This window comes from Pygocentrus nattereri, chromosome 13, assembly GCF_015220715.1.
Source record: "Pygocentrus nattereri isolate fPygNat1 chromosome 13, fPygNat1.pri, whole genome shotgun sequence".
Taxonomy (NCBI): domain Eukaryota; kingdom Metazoa; phylum Chordata; class Actinopteri; order Characiformes; family Serrasalmidae; genus Pygocentrus; species Pygocentrus nattereri.
In genome coordinates this window covers 20,878,825-20,890,829 of record NC_051223.1, presented here as the reverse complement: position 1 = coordinate 20,890,829, position 12,005 = coordinate 20,878,825, and the positions used below count along the sequence as shown (strand labels likewise).

Sequence of the window (12,005 nt, the reverse complement as noted above, 5' to 3'; positions counted from 1 at the left end):
TCAGAAATCGCAGATAAACAGCAGCTCAGATTAGAGACCAGGTCAATGCCACACAGAGTTCTAGCAGCAGACACATCTCTAGAACAACTGTTAAGAGGAGACTGCGTGCATCAGGCCTTCATGGTAAAATAGCTGCTAGGAAACCACTGCTAAGGACAGGCAACAAGCAGAAGAGACTTGTTTGGGCTAAAGAACACAAGGAATGACATTAGACCAGTGTGCTTTGGTCTGATGAGTCCAAATTTGAGATCTTTGGTTCCAACCATGACGCAGAAAAGGTGAACGGATGGACTCTACATGCCTGGTTCCCACCGTGAAGCATGGAGGAGGAGGTGTGATGGTGTGGGGGTGCTTTGCTGGTGACACTGTTAGGGATTTATTCAAAATTGAAGGCATACTGAACCAGCATGGCTACCACAGCATCTTGCAGCGGCATGCTATTCCATCCAGTTGGCGTTTAGTGGGACCATCATTTATTTTTCAACAGGAAAATGACCCCAAACACACCTCCTGTGTAAGGGCTATTTGACCAAGAAGGAGAGTGATGGGGTGCTGCGCCAGATGACCTGGCCTCCACAGTCACCGCACCTGAATCCAATCGAGATGGTTTGGGGTGAGCTGGACCGCAGAGTGAAGGCAAAAGGGCCAACAAGTGCTAAGCATCTCTGGGAACTCCTTCAAGACTGTTGGAAGACCATTTCAGGTGACTACCTCTTGAAGCTCAAGAGAATGCCAAGAGTGTGCGAAGCAGTAATCAAAGCAAAAGGTGGCTATTTTAATGAAAATGTGCGTCCTTTTGGTCTGTACTGTATATATATATACTCTAGTAGTTTGAAAGGTTTTTTGGCTAGATACTAGATTTAACACAGACATTTGAAACTTGTAATAGACATAATAGCATATATTGTACCTTGTCGCAGTTTTACAGTGACTCTTTCAGTACAGGCCCTTTATAGATTTGCCACCCCTGTTTTTCGTTTTTTAACATCTCACTGACATGCACTGATCAGGTCACCACTTCTAGATGACTTAGACTCACTTGTTTTCTCACTAAATTGGACCCACCCATTGTAAATCAAAACACAATTGGTTTATTCCTCTGTCATTAGTTTCATTAATTATATATTATAATTATGTGTTAATTACTGCATATAAAGTAACAAGTGAGTGTGATGTTACTCAAAGCCCAAAGTTTCATTCAAACAATTTTGATAATAACATTCAGTAAGGCATGCATTAATTGTTGCACAAAAGTAAAAACAAAAATATTTTATACATTTTTAAACATAATTCTCCTCAATTTTTCTGAAATCTAAGTGATTTAAATTGTTTTGAAGTTAAAGATTTCATGATGCATTGAGTCATTAGCTAAAGAATCAAAATGTAATCGAATCCTTGTGAGGTCAAGGATTTATATCCCTGCTGTGTGTGTGCAAGAGAGATACAGTGGAAGAAGAGAGAAAGGGGGTGGTGGGCAATGAGAGAGAAAGGGAGAGAGAGAGAGAATGAGTGATAGAGTGAGCTCCGGGGATCAAAGATTAAGCCCGTGGCCTTGGAGCGGAGGCCGGGGTAAGCCCTGCCAGCTGCCACGAATACAGCCGCATTGGGAGGAATCCATTTTCACGACAGCAAGAGGCAGGGCCAGATGCTCCATTTCCCCTCTGTTTGTCAAAGGAGTAGCTATACCCCTGTGAAAAATAGTCCCACGTGGGGGTCTAGGCAAGGTCCAGTTCAGCCCCCTGGGAAAAACCTCTTTTGTGGAATGCACTGAGGCTCAAATACGCTTCCTCTCTTCATCCAGAAAGAGGCCGTAGGGCCAGATGTGTGGTGGCATTGCTTAGCGATGACGCAGAGATGTAGTAATCTGGTTAAGCATCTCAGGAGCGTGCTGCATCCAGTATGACATCATTCAGTGCTGAGTGACGCTGGCCGCTGGAGCGCTTAGCCATATCTGCCTGACAGGGAGGGGGAGTGGAGAGACAGATCACCTCTCATCCGGTGGATTAACATGGTTTGTGTGCGAGTAGACATGTTTTAGTCACATTTGCGACGCTTTATGCCAACCTGCGTGACCGTCTGCCCTCTGCTGATGGCACAATCTACACAGCGCGTTCTCTCACCTTCTTACCTGCGCTAAATTAAGACTGCTACTCAGGCTGCACGTTTATTAATGGCTCCTCCTGTTCCCCTCGGAATCCTTGTTTCTCTCCCTCCCTCACTGTCTCTCTTCCTTTCATCTGTCCTAATTTGCTCTGAAGGAGTTTTTCAGAGATGCCGCTATTTGTATTTATGTTTGTTCAACAGACAAAACTATTTGCATTTTGTGTTTGTCTCTGAGACTTTCTCAATGTGTGTTCTGACGTTCTCGTAGACTCACTTGACATTATCTTCCATAAGCTGCAGTCCATCTTTTCAGAACACAAACATTGTGAATGATCCAATACTAAGAACTGTTCTTGATCCGTCCCTAATACAGATGATGCACCAGTTGGGAACTTGCCAGTGAGATCAAATTGAAAGATTCATAATTTATTGCAAAGTCATTGTGATGATGGAGGATATGTGTCAGACTCATAACTTTAAGTCAATAAGTTCTCTTTATTTTATGTGAGCACTGCTCTGAGTTTTGCTTAAAAAAAGGGATAGACAAGAAATCAGCAATACACTACTCTAATCTTTAGTCATTGTAGCTTCAGGCCTTTTCTATCAATTTCCAAGAAATCACAGCCCCAAAGGTTGTGTTCAAAAGAGCAAAACATGAGTTTAGATGTAAATGTGCAACAAATAAGTAACCCTAAGGAAAGGCTTCAGATCTTCAAATGTTTGTCTTTATTATGTATTTAAGTTCCTGTCATTAAAGCTTTAATGGTGCATTTAATAGCTCTTAAATGCAGGTTTGTTTTGGTTGCATCCTTAATTTCAAAATTGTCCACTCCTACAAAGCACATTCCAACACTGGTCTGTGATTCATCATTTTGCATGTCAGTCAAATGGCCTTTTCTGTGGCCAAGAACTATGTGGTTCTTGGCCATGTTAAGCAACAAAAAGCAATGAAGCCAAACTGGGGAGACGTCTGGCTTGCCAGGCAAAACTAAAGCTATGGCTGTTTGCTGTGGGGGGCCTGCTTAAGGGATGGACTCCCCAAATGATGATAAAAACATATATGCTGTACAATCTTCACAGTGGAATCTAATTGGAATTGATAGGAGGCACCAATATTTCCTAGTATGAGATGTTCTTATGGAATTTAGGATGAAGTCTTCAATATTATTGCATACAGTATGAAATCCGAGAAACTTGAAACTTGCACCCTCATTTGGCCCATTCCACTGTGCTTCCATGGATATTTGTCTTGTCTTGCTGGTGGCCACCTGCTGGACCACACCAAACACCACAAACCAATATTCGTAGGGGACAAATATACAGATCTAACCCATTATTTATGCCTCTCTGAATAATGTTTTTGCATTCAGGAACACCCCTGAAGCTCTGGTGAAGGGTACTGCTGGGATTGTATTAAATTGAAGATTCCATAAAAGGAGTCTAGAATATGAATCTAGTGTACTGTATAGAAGGTGTCAGTGCACAGATTTTTTGGAAGCTGTTCTATATTCTGGGGTGAGATCACAGAAACAAACATGGGTCGTCATATTTCTATGAGTTCTGCGGAGTTTAGTACCAGCTTGCTTGCTGCAGTTCGCCTGTCTGACTCCTGATTCAAGGTGGGGATACACACCACTCCATCTGGTTGCAGCGAGAGGAAGCTTACAAGGTGTCTTCACACATTTCACACACAAACAAAAAAAAACGTTTCTGACTCATCCACTCTCTGAAACAGAACTCCAGCAAACTCAGCTTGGCATGAGCTGTACGAGCATGCCATCGCCACTCAATTATAGACTTTAACTGGAGCAGCATCGTTTTAGAACTGATTGCACAAGTGAAGTGATGCACCTTAGAGACCAGGGACAAATGCTCTATTATGGAGGCTGGCTGGTTTGTTTCCCCCTGGTTCATTTGTTTGGCAGACAAGTTTATTCAGTGCTACTGGTCTAATTACTCTCTTGTTAAAGCTGAATGCAGCGGGTGGCTGCATCCCTCGCAGCTGAATGCAGACTGCCTTTTGTCTGGGTCTTTCTGACATGCTTTCCAGAAAGTGGCTCACAGACAGGGGTTCACATTTCCACATTCGATGTGTGTTTGTGTGTGTGTTTGTCTCTTTCTGTCTCTCTATGTGTGTTTCTATTTGTTTAGAACAGACAAGCTGTAGGAATTTTTGAGAAAGACTGAGAGAGATAAAGAAGGTAAAATGCACTGGTCATGCAATTGTGCAGGCATGTGTTAAACTAGACCCCTGAGGGAGCTTGAGTCCTGCCCTTTTGTTCCCAGATTGCTCAAGTGGCCTCTTAGTAATTGTATTATATATTTAATATTGTATATTTTTTAATATACAGCTCAGCATTGCTCTGGGAACAGAGTTGGCTCATTCTCCATGAGCTTCATTGCACTTGATTGTCTAGTTTTGATTGCCAAGAATATGCTAGCACTTCTTTCCCCGTGACCCAGAAGGAGAGGTGGCTTAGAAGCTGTGTGTGTGTGTGTGTGTCCTTCTTTGAGTCTTTTCCTTTACATTGAAGCTTGTGTTGAGGTGACTTTCAGAGTAATTTGATCTACTCATCAGACGCACAAATATGTGGAGTCAATATCAGTGCACACTGCCATCGAAGCAAAAGGCGGCCATAGAAAATTTCGAATTTTAAATATTTCAAAGATTCTATGTTTCACTTAACTTGTTATGCTGATAATATAGTTTGTAATAAAAATATATATTAAATTAGAAAAGAATAAAAAAAAGCATTTGGTCTTAGGTATGTTCAAGGCTCTTTGAGGGTCTGGAGTGTACCAGCTGCTTTAAAAGAGCTTGAAGCATGTTAACACTCTTGCTTCGAAAATGGATGATTGTTGGTTTGATGCCCAGCTCTGGCAGGGACCCTCTCATATCAGCATGTAACTGCAGAATGTAATTGGGCTTCCTTTAAGAGTCTTTGGGAAAGTCTTTGGGAATGACTCTTAACACTGTGTTTGCTTGAAACATGATTAGTCTCTCTGGATAAAAGTGCATGCGATATGCTATGAAATAAGATCTCTTTTATGTTCAGGTTGCCATATTTTCTCTTTTTCTCCGCCTCCCAAATTGTCTGTGCATGGGCCTGGGTGTTTATTTGTGTATGTATGTATGTGTGTGTGTGTGTGTGTGTGTGTGTGTGTGTGTGTGTGTGTGGGTCTGTGCGTGCTGATAGTGATAAAAAGCCTCTCCTGCTCTCTTTCATGTAGCTCTGGTGCAGGTTGAGACATGCTGTTCTTGCTCAGTGCTCAGAAGAACACCAACTCCCTGCAGTCTGTCACCACATCTCAATCTCACCATCTCTTCTCTCCAAATAGCTTTCTAAGCATTTTCTTTTTTCATCTTTGCTCGGAGCAAGGTAAAAACCCCATAATATTTCCTGCTGGTTTTATTTCATATCTCGTCCTAGTTGCTCACCAATGTTGGGCATTGTGTCACCGATGTTATCTTTCTGACGCGTCGAAGGTCATCTGAAACATCTCAAGTTCTGTGTGCAAGACTCTACAGTTGGAGGACCCCCTGGCTTATGGACGCCTCATTGAAATGCAGAGTCATGTACTGCTACGCTCACCCATATCACTGATAAATTTTCCCTGTGACGCCCGCTGCAATCTTCCATCGATCTCGGTGTCAATCCACAGTATCTATCAGCCTTAGGGCACGCTGTGCCTTCATCCTCCCCCCATCAATCACACATGTGGCGCATTACTATCTAGCTGCACCACCAGCCAACCAGAGACAGAGACAGGATCATGCGTGCAAGTTTTTTTATTCCTATTATACATTCAGTGGAATTGTGATTTTTTTTACCATGCCCAGCTGTCTTACAGGGCACACATTACGATCAGTCAAATCTTTTTTTTAATAAAAGAGGTTGATGTAGTATGCACATTCGCCAACGGAACAATGTAACACATTACTGTAGTATACATACTTTTTCTTGGAACTACTTGTACAGTAATTGACTTAATGAGAGTTTTGTTACTTGCGTAATAAGAACTTTATTGGAAAAAATAAATGAAAACATCAAAATGTGAATTCTGTGATTCATGACTGTTATGGAACAGAATACTAGTTGAGCCATTCATGTAACATGCATGTTTCTAATCAGTCAATAGACTTGAAAATGATTGCTCACAAGTCAGAAAACTGCTGGGGGATCATCAAATGCAGTGTGTTCTCTTAAGATTTTTTACTAAGTAAAATAAAATAACTGATAGGACTGTTTAGCCATTTGGAACACGGATGTCTGCAAAACTTGATTAATAGCAAGTACCATTTTATTCAAAAGTTTGGGCACTCCTGGTCTAACTACATTTTTGAAAATAAATTAACACTGCCCCTACAGAGTTTTTTAATATGTTAAACCCAGCAAATGAAGAAAAGTTGGACAAGAAAATGTGCAGAAAAAATGCCACGTTTAACTTATTTTCTGTAGAGAGTGTGTTAACTTAGTTTCACTTAGGACATCAGCACAGCATGTAATTTGACTGGAGATATTTAATCTTTTTAAGCTAACTTTATGTGCAAATAGCCAACACATGAGAGCTTTAGTCTGTATTGCTCTTGTCAAGCAGAGATTATTTATATATAAAATAATTATAACAAAACGGTGCTTCTCTTTAAAAAATATTATTTATTATGCTATGATGTTCCGCCTGATGACTGCTGGGATAGGCTCCAGCACCCCCCCGTGACCCTGACGGAGAAGCGGCTTGGAAAATGGATGGATGGATGGATGTTATGATGTATAAATAATATTCTCTGACTGAAGCACAGCATAACTTTAACACTCGTGTCAGGATGTTTATTTTCAAGTAAACCTCGAAACTTACTCCTATGCCTTTATACAGACTTGTATAGGTTTTAGAGAGTAATACAGAAGTAATGACTTTTTCCAGGATGTAATAAGTAAAGTAGTCCTATTATAGTTTGAGAAATGTAATTAGTCATTTGTTGTATATTCTGTTTTTTTATTCATTTTTGAATGTACTGTACACTCCCCAGTTGATCCAAACATGGAAATAAAAACAAGTAGTTTATAATTAATAGTTTTTTGAGATTTCACATATATCCACCCTTTCAACCTACAACAGTTTAGCCCCGCCCAGGTCTCAGCCTGGACTGCTTTTTTAACAGTGGCGAATCAGAATGGCACAATAACAACAAACCTGTTTAATGCTGAAAGATAAAGGTTCAGTACATAAATCCAAACAATATAAAGAAGCCGTCAGAAGAAAAAAAAAGAAAGAAAAGTGTAGAATATGGTCCTTCTGTTGTAGTGGAGCTAGCTGTTGACAGGATGTGGGCAGAAGGAAACAGGAAGTGAAGTGGGAGGATATTTTGTATCTTTGACATCAGAGAGACAGTGTCATAGTAATCAATGACCAGAAACACTCAGGGGCAAACACTCAAGCAAGCATGCACTCCCACTCAATCTTCTTTCATTTCACACTCTCTCTGCACCTCCGTCTCTCACACACACCCAGAGTGCACGAATGTTATAGAGAACTCACACACGCACAAGACTCACACCCTGTCTGCTGCGCATAGAGTGGCACTTTTGCCTCTAGAACAATGCCGCCACGTCTCGCAGACAGTAATATTCTCAGAAGAGCCTCTCTCATGGCTTTTCTGTTCGGTCATTGAACTCTGAGAGACAAAGAAGAAATTGCTTTGAGAGTGGAACACGCAAGGGGGGTGCTGGCTGTGCCAAACGAGCCACAACACTGGCAACATATAATGAGATATATAATGGAAAATATATGGGCGGCATATTTCACATTTTGTATTCGGCAGAAGGAAGTGAAAAGGTTTGTAAGATCGCTTGACGTAATGCATTCTGTCTGAGAACTGTCTGACATTTTTTTTCCCTGAAATTCAAAGTGCTGAATGAAGTGTGAGCCGTCTGACACATTGGTCTCTCGCCTCTGATGGTCCGCTAACACTGACGTGAGAGCATCCGGAAACAACGGAGAGATCCAAGTGAGCAGCTGCACAAACAACAAACACTCTAAATATGACATTTGTGTCGAGAGTCTCTTAAATGTGTTTGGCAGCAGGTGAAGCGGCAATGACGAGTCCAGTTCAAACAGGCCACTTCACCCCGATGGATGATTCTGCTGGTAGGGAGCACACACTAGTAAGTGAATGATATGGGTGTCCTGAGTGAGTGAGTGTGTGCTTGTGTGCACTCTAACATTGTTGGAGACTCTGGCTGTAGGGACTGCAATCATTTTGCTGCATATTTAAAACTGTTAAAACTATATTGCTTTAACCTCTTATATGGCCAGAGCCCTACACACTTACGAGTAACTGTAGTTACTGAATGATAAGCTTTATTTTTTCATAAGCCTGAGATTTTAAGGGGTTAACTTAAAAATTCAATAGGCCCATAAATTCTATATAAGCCTATACTGCACAAATGTTCAGTGGAGAACCCTCTTCTAGGCTTTATTAAGTTTTGGTTGGAAACAAAAGGGTTAAACCCTTAAAACAGGCAGTGGAAAACTGGCCAATCAGTAAATATTTTTCTCTGTGACATAGATATATCAGCTCTCCTAATGGTTAGAACTTACAGCAGCTCTAATGTGTTATATTAACCATCAGCATAATTACGAGGTGACAGAGGAACTGACAATCACGTTTAGATTTGCAAAGGCCGAGAGTATAATTTATAAGAAAAAGAATCACTCTAGGCCTTGTGGAAGTTCTAGATGCATTGCTGGCTGTGGATATAGGCTGAGCAACAGCCTAATCAGTGCATTGTTAGAAGTGGAAAATAGCAGCGGCAGAACTACGCCAGAGCCCTCTACTGAAAAGTGATGTTGACATCACAAGCTTCAAATAAGACATGGGATGTCTTTTGGATGTCTTTGGGATGTCTTCAAATATCTGTTTTATCTAGAACTGCCAACAAATGTTCAGGCGAATTGCCGTTACCTTAGCGGTAACAAACTGCTGGCACCCCTTAGGGATAATAACAGAAATTAAAACTACCGTTATTAGCATTATCCTCTCAACCCAGAAGAATAGGTGGCTTAGACAATATATGTGTTAGTGTGTGTGTGTGTGTTATAAGTACTATATTTTCCTCATGTTTTGACAGAATTTTGACATTTATGGCCAAAATAAAAGGCCTGTTCACAGTTTGCCTCTGGGATTTTTAGCCTGATTTTAACCCCAATTTAACCCCAATGACTCCTCCTGACAATTCTTGACAGTGTGAGATCAGAAGCTCAATCAGAAGTGAATAATAATGCAGATGATGTGGTAGTGTGAGAAGGGAAATGCATCATTTTTTTGCCTTCTGATCGAGCTCCAGAGTAAACAAAGGCCTACCGACATTTTCAAATATATATATATATATATATATATATATATATATATATATATATATATATATATATATATATATATATATATATATATATATATATATTATATTTGTTATGTTATATATATGTTTTTCAGGCAACAGCCAATGAGAGCTTGAAGAGTGAAGAAAAAAAAAAAATATATATAACAGTGGAGAAAAAAGGAATTCCTTGTCACATGCAGCCTTTACATAGTGTATAGTACAATGTATGGATCCAGAAGTCAAGGCTCTTGTGTGTGACATTCTCTTTTTGCCATATCCTCTGTGTGTTTGCCCTCAGAACAAAACGACAAGAAAGTCCATGAAAGACTGATGTTAATGTATTTGTAATGCTCTGTATTTTAGAAAACTATTAGTACTTTCATTACATCTCCATTCTTGTTGTTTTTTTCTTGTGTAGATTTTGTGATGCTACGACCAATAGAAATGTTTGATAATTAATTTGGGAGAAAAGTCTCATTGCTTTAAATTGGCTTTAAATCACATTGGCTTAAAATTAATTAATGCTTTTGTCTTCTCCTGTAAAGTTACCATTTTGGAGATTTTGTTCTGGTGATTTGTTACATCTGCCTATTCATCCCAAAGGAGGTTAGCTTGACGCATTCAAGTTGAATTTATGAGGAAGGTTTTAATTTAGTCTGTTTTTGAATGAGGCATAATACAGGGCCAATGAGAACAGGGATCATTTACATTATTCACATGTACACATTTTAAAGGCAGTAACAAAAACAGTGTGTTTAATTCTAAGCAATCCAGCCTGTCTTGGCAAGTCATTATGAAACATTATCGCCATTATACCAATGTGACATACAATACTTTTGGTCCCACTTTATGTTGTGTCTACTGTGTAGTTCAGTATAACTGTGTAGTTACATGTGAACAACGTATGCATCAACACTGGTAACTACTAATGATTGTCACTGTTAAAGTGGGATTACAGAAGTACACCTTATGTAATTACACAAGTGTATCTTAATAGTTGTAACAGCCTGACACAAGGGTAATAACATGAATGTAATTACATTGTAATCAGTGGAACAGCAATATTTTTTCAGTTTTTTTCATTAATACATAGCTTTCCTAACATTTAGCTTGCATTTATGTTCTTAGTGCTTTGACATTGTAACCAATTTCAACTTTAAACCATTCTGTACTTATATGTGACAGTACAGCAGACTTTTATAAAATTAAACTGCATTACCCCCAAAGCAATGTCTATATTACGCCTCCATTATCACACGGTACCTATAGAACAACTACACAGGAACTGTCCACTTATTTTAAAGTGTAACTTTAACACTACACTACAGGGAAGTTCCTCTGTAGAAGTTACACTTGTGTAATTACATGAGGCAAAATTAAAGTTGATACATATATGTAACTACATAGGCTGTACTTCTGTAATCCATCTGTAACTTTGACTGAATAATCAGTAATTACAGTGTTTTTGCATATGTTGTTAATGTGTAACTACATAATGTGGCACCAGTCTTTTTTCATTTCACCCCTAATGTCAAACAAAAATCAACCTGACATAGATATGTTAATTTGACATCTGGCTTTTTTTTTTGACAGTGTCTGGAATAAGTGTTCATAGATGTTTATGTAGGTCAATAGGTGTCATATAGTCCATGAACATTTAATAAATCATAAGTCAGTCTTTTGAATATAGGCCCTTTAAGTAACCATGCAGCCTTTTCTTTATTTTTTTTATATTATTAAATGTCAAATAATAAGAGAATTTAAGGCACAAATCATTGTTCTGTTAACTTACTGTCCCTGCTCCTTCTGTATGATGCCATGTTGAGGTTAGGAGACTTGTGTGCGTCAGGGAGGCAGAGAGCTATTCTGCTAACTCCTATCAGGGTGGCAGAAAGGTCCTAGCAGAGGTGCCAGACTAAACCTACCGACTATACTGGACAGCAGCAACTGCAACTGCAAAAACATCAGTTCAACTGTGCAGAAGAAGATAATGATAAACCATGTCTGTACTTTACCAAGAAAACCATATGGATGCTCAGCAGAAAGATTTTTGAGAAGAAGGAACTGTCAGGTGGGAAAGCCTTATCGTCTATCGACTCAAACAGAAAACGGAATATTCCAAGGAACAATATTCATATGGGCGCCTGGAGTCGGAATCAACTTGATTTTATTTGAAGTCTTAGAAAAGATGGTTCTTCAGGTTCTTTAGTAAATATAGAACATGGTCTATATAGAACCATGGACATTCAAAGAACTCTTTCCATGATTATTGCACCCAGAAAAGAACTGATGCAGAATGTGCTGTTGATTATTCTATATAGCAATCAAAAGGGTTCTTCTAAGACACCTTTTGGGTGCTGTATAGAACCCTTTTCAAAAAAGGTTCTATACAGAACTATCTATAGCACATTCTGCATCAGTCATCATGGTGCAAAGAACCCTTTAATTATACAAAGGGTTCTGTGAGTGATTATGGTTCTATATAAAACCTTTTTTTTTAACAAAGAACCCCTGAAGAAC

General features: G+C 39.4%; 1 protein-coding gene across 2 annotated transcripts in view; it reads left to right on the top strand.

Annotated features, from left to right (window-relative positions):
* nrg3b (neuregulin 3b) overlaps window positions 1-12,005 on the top strand; it is a 219,602-nt gene that overhangs the window by 62,437 nt on the left and 145,160 nt on the right. The gene's annotated exons all lie outside the window — the stretch shown is intronic.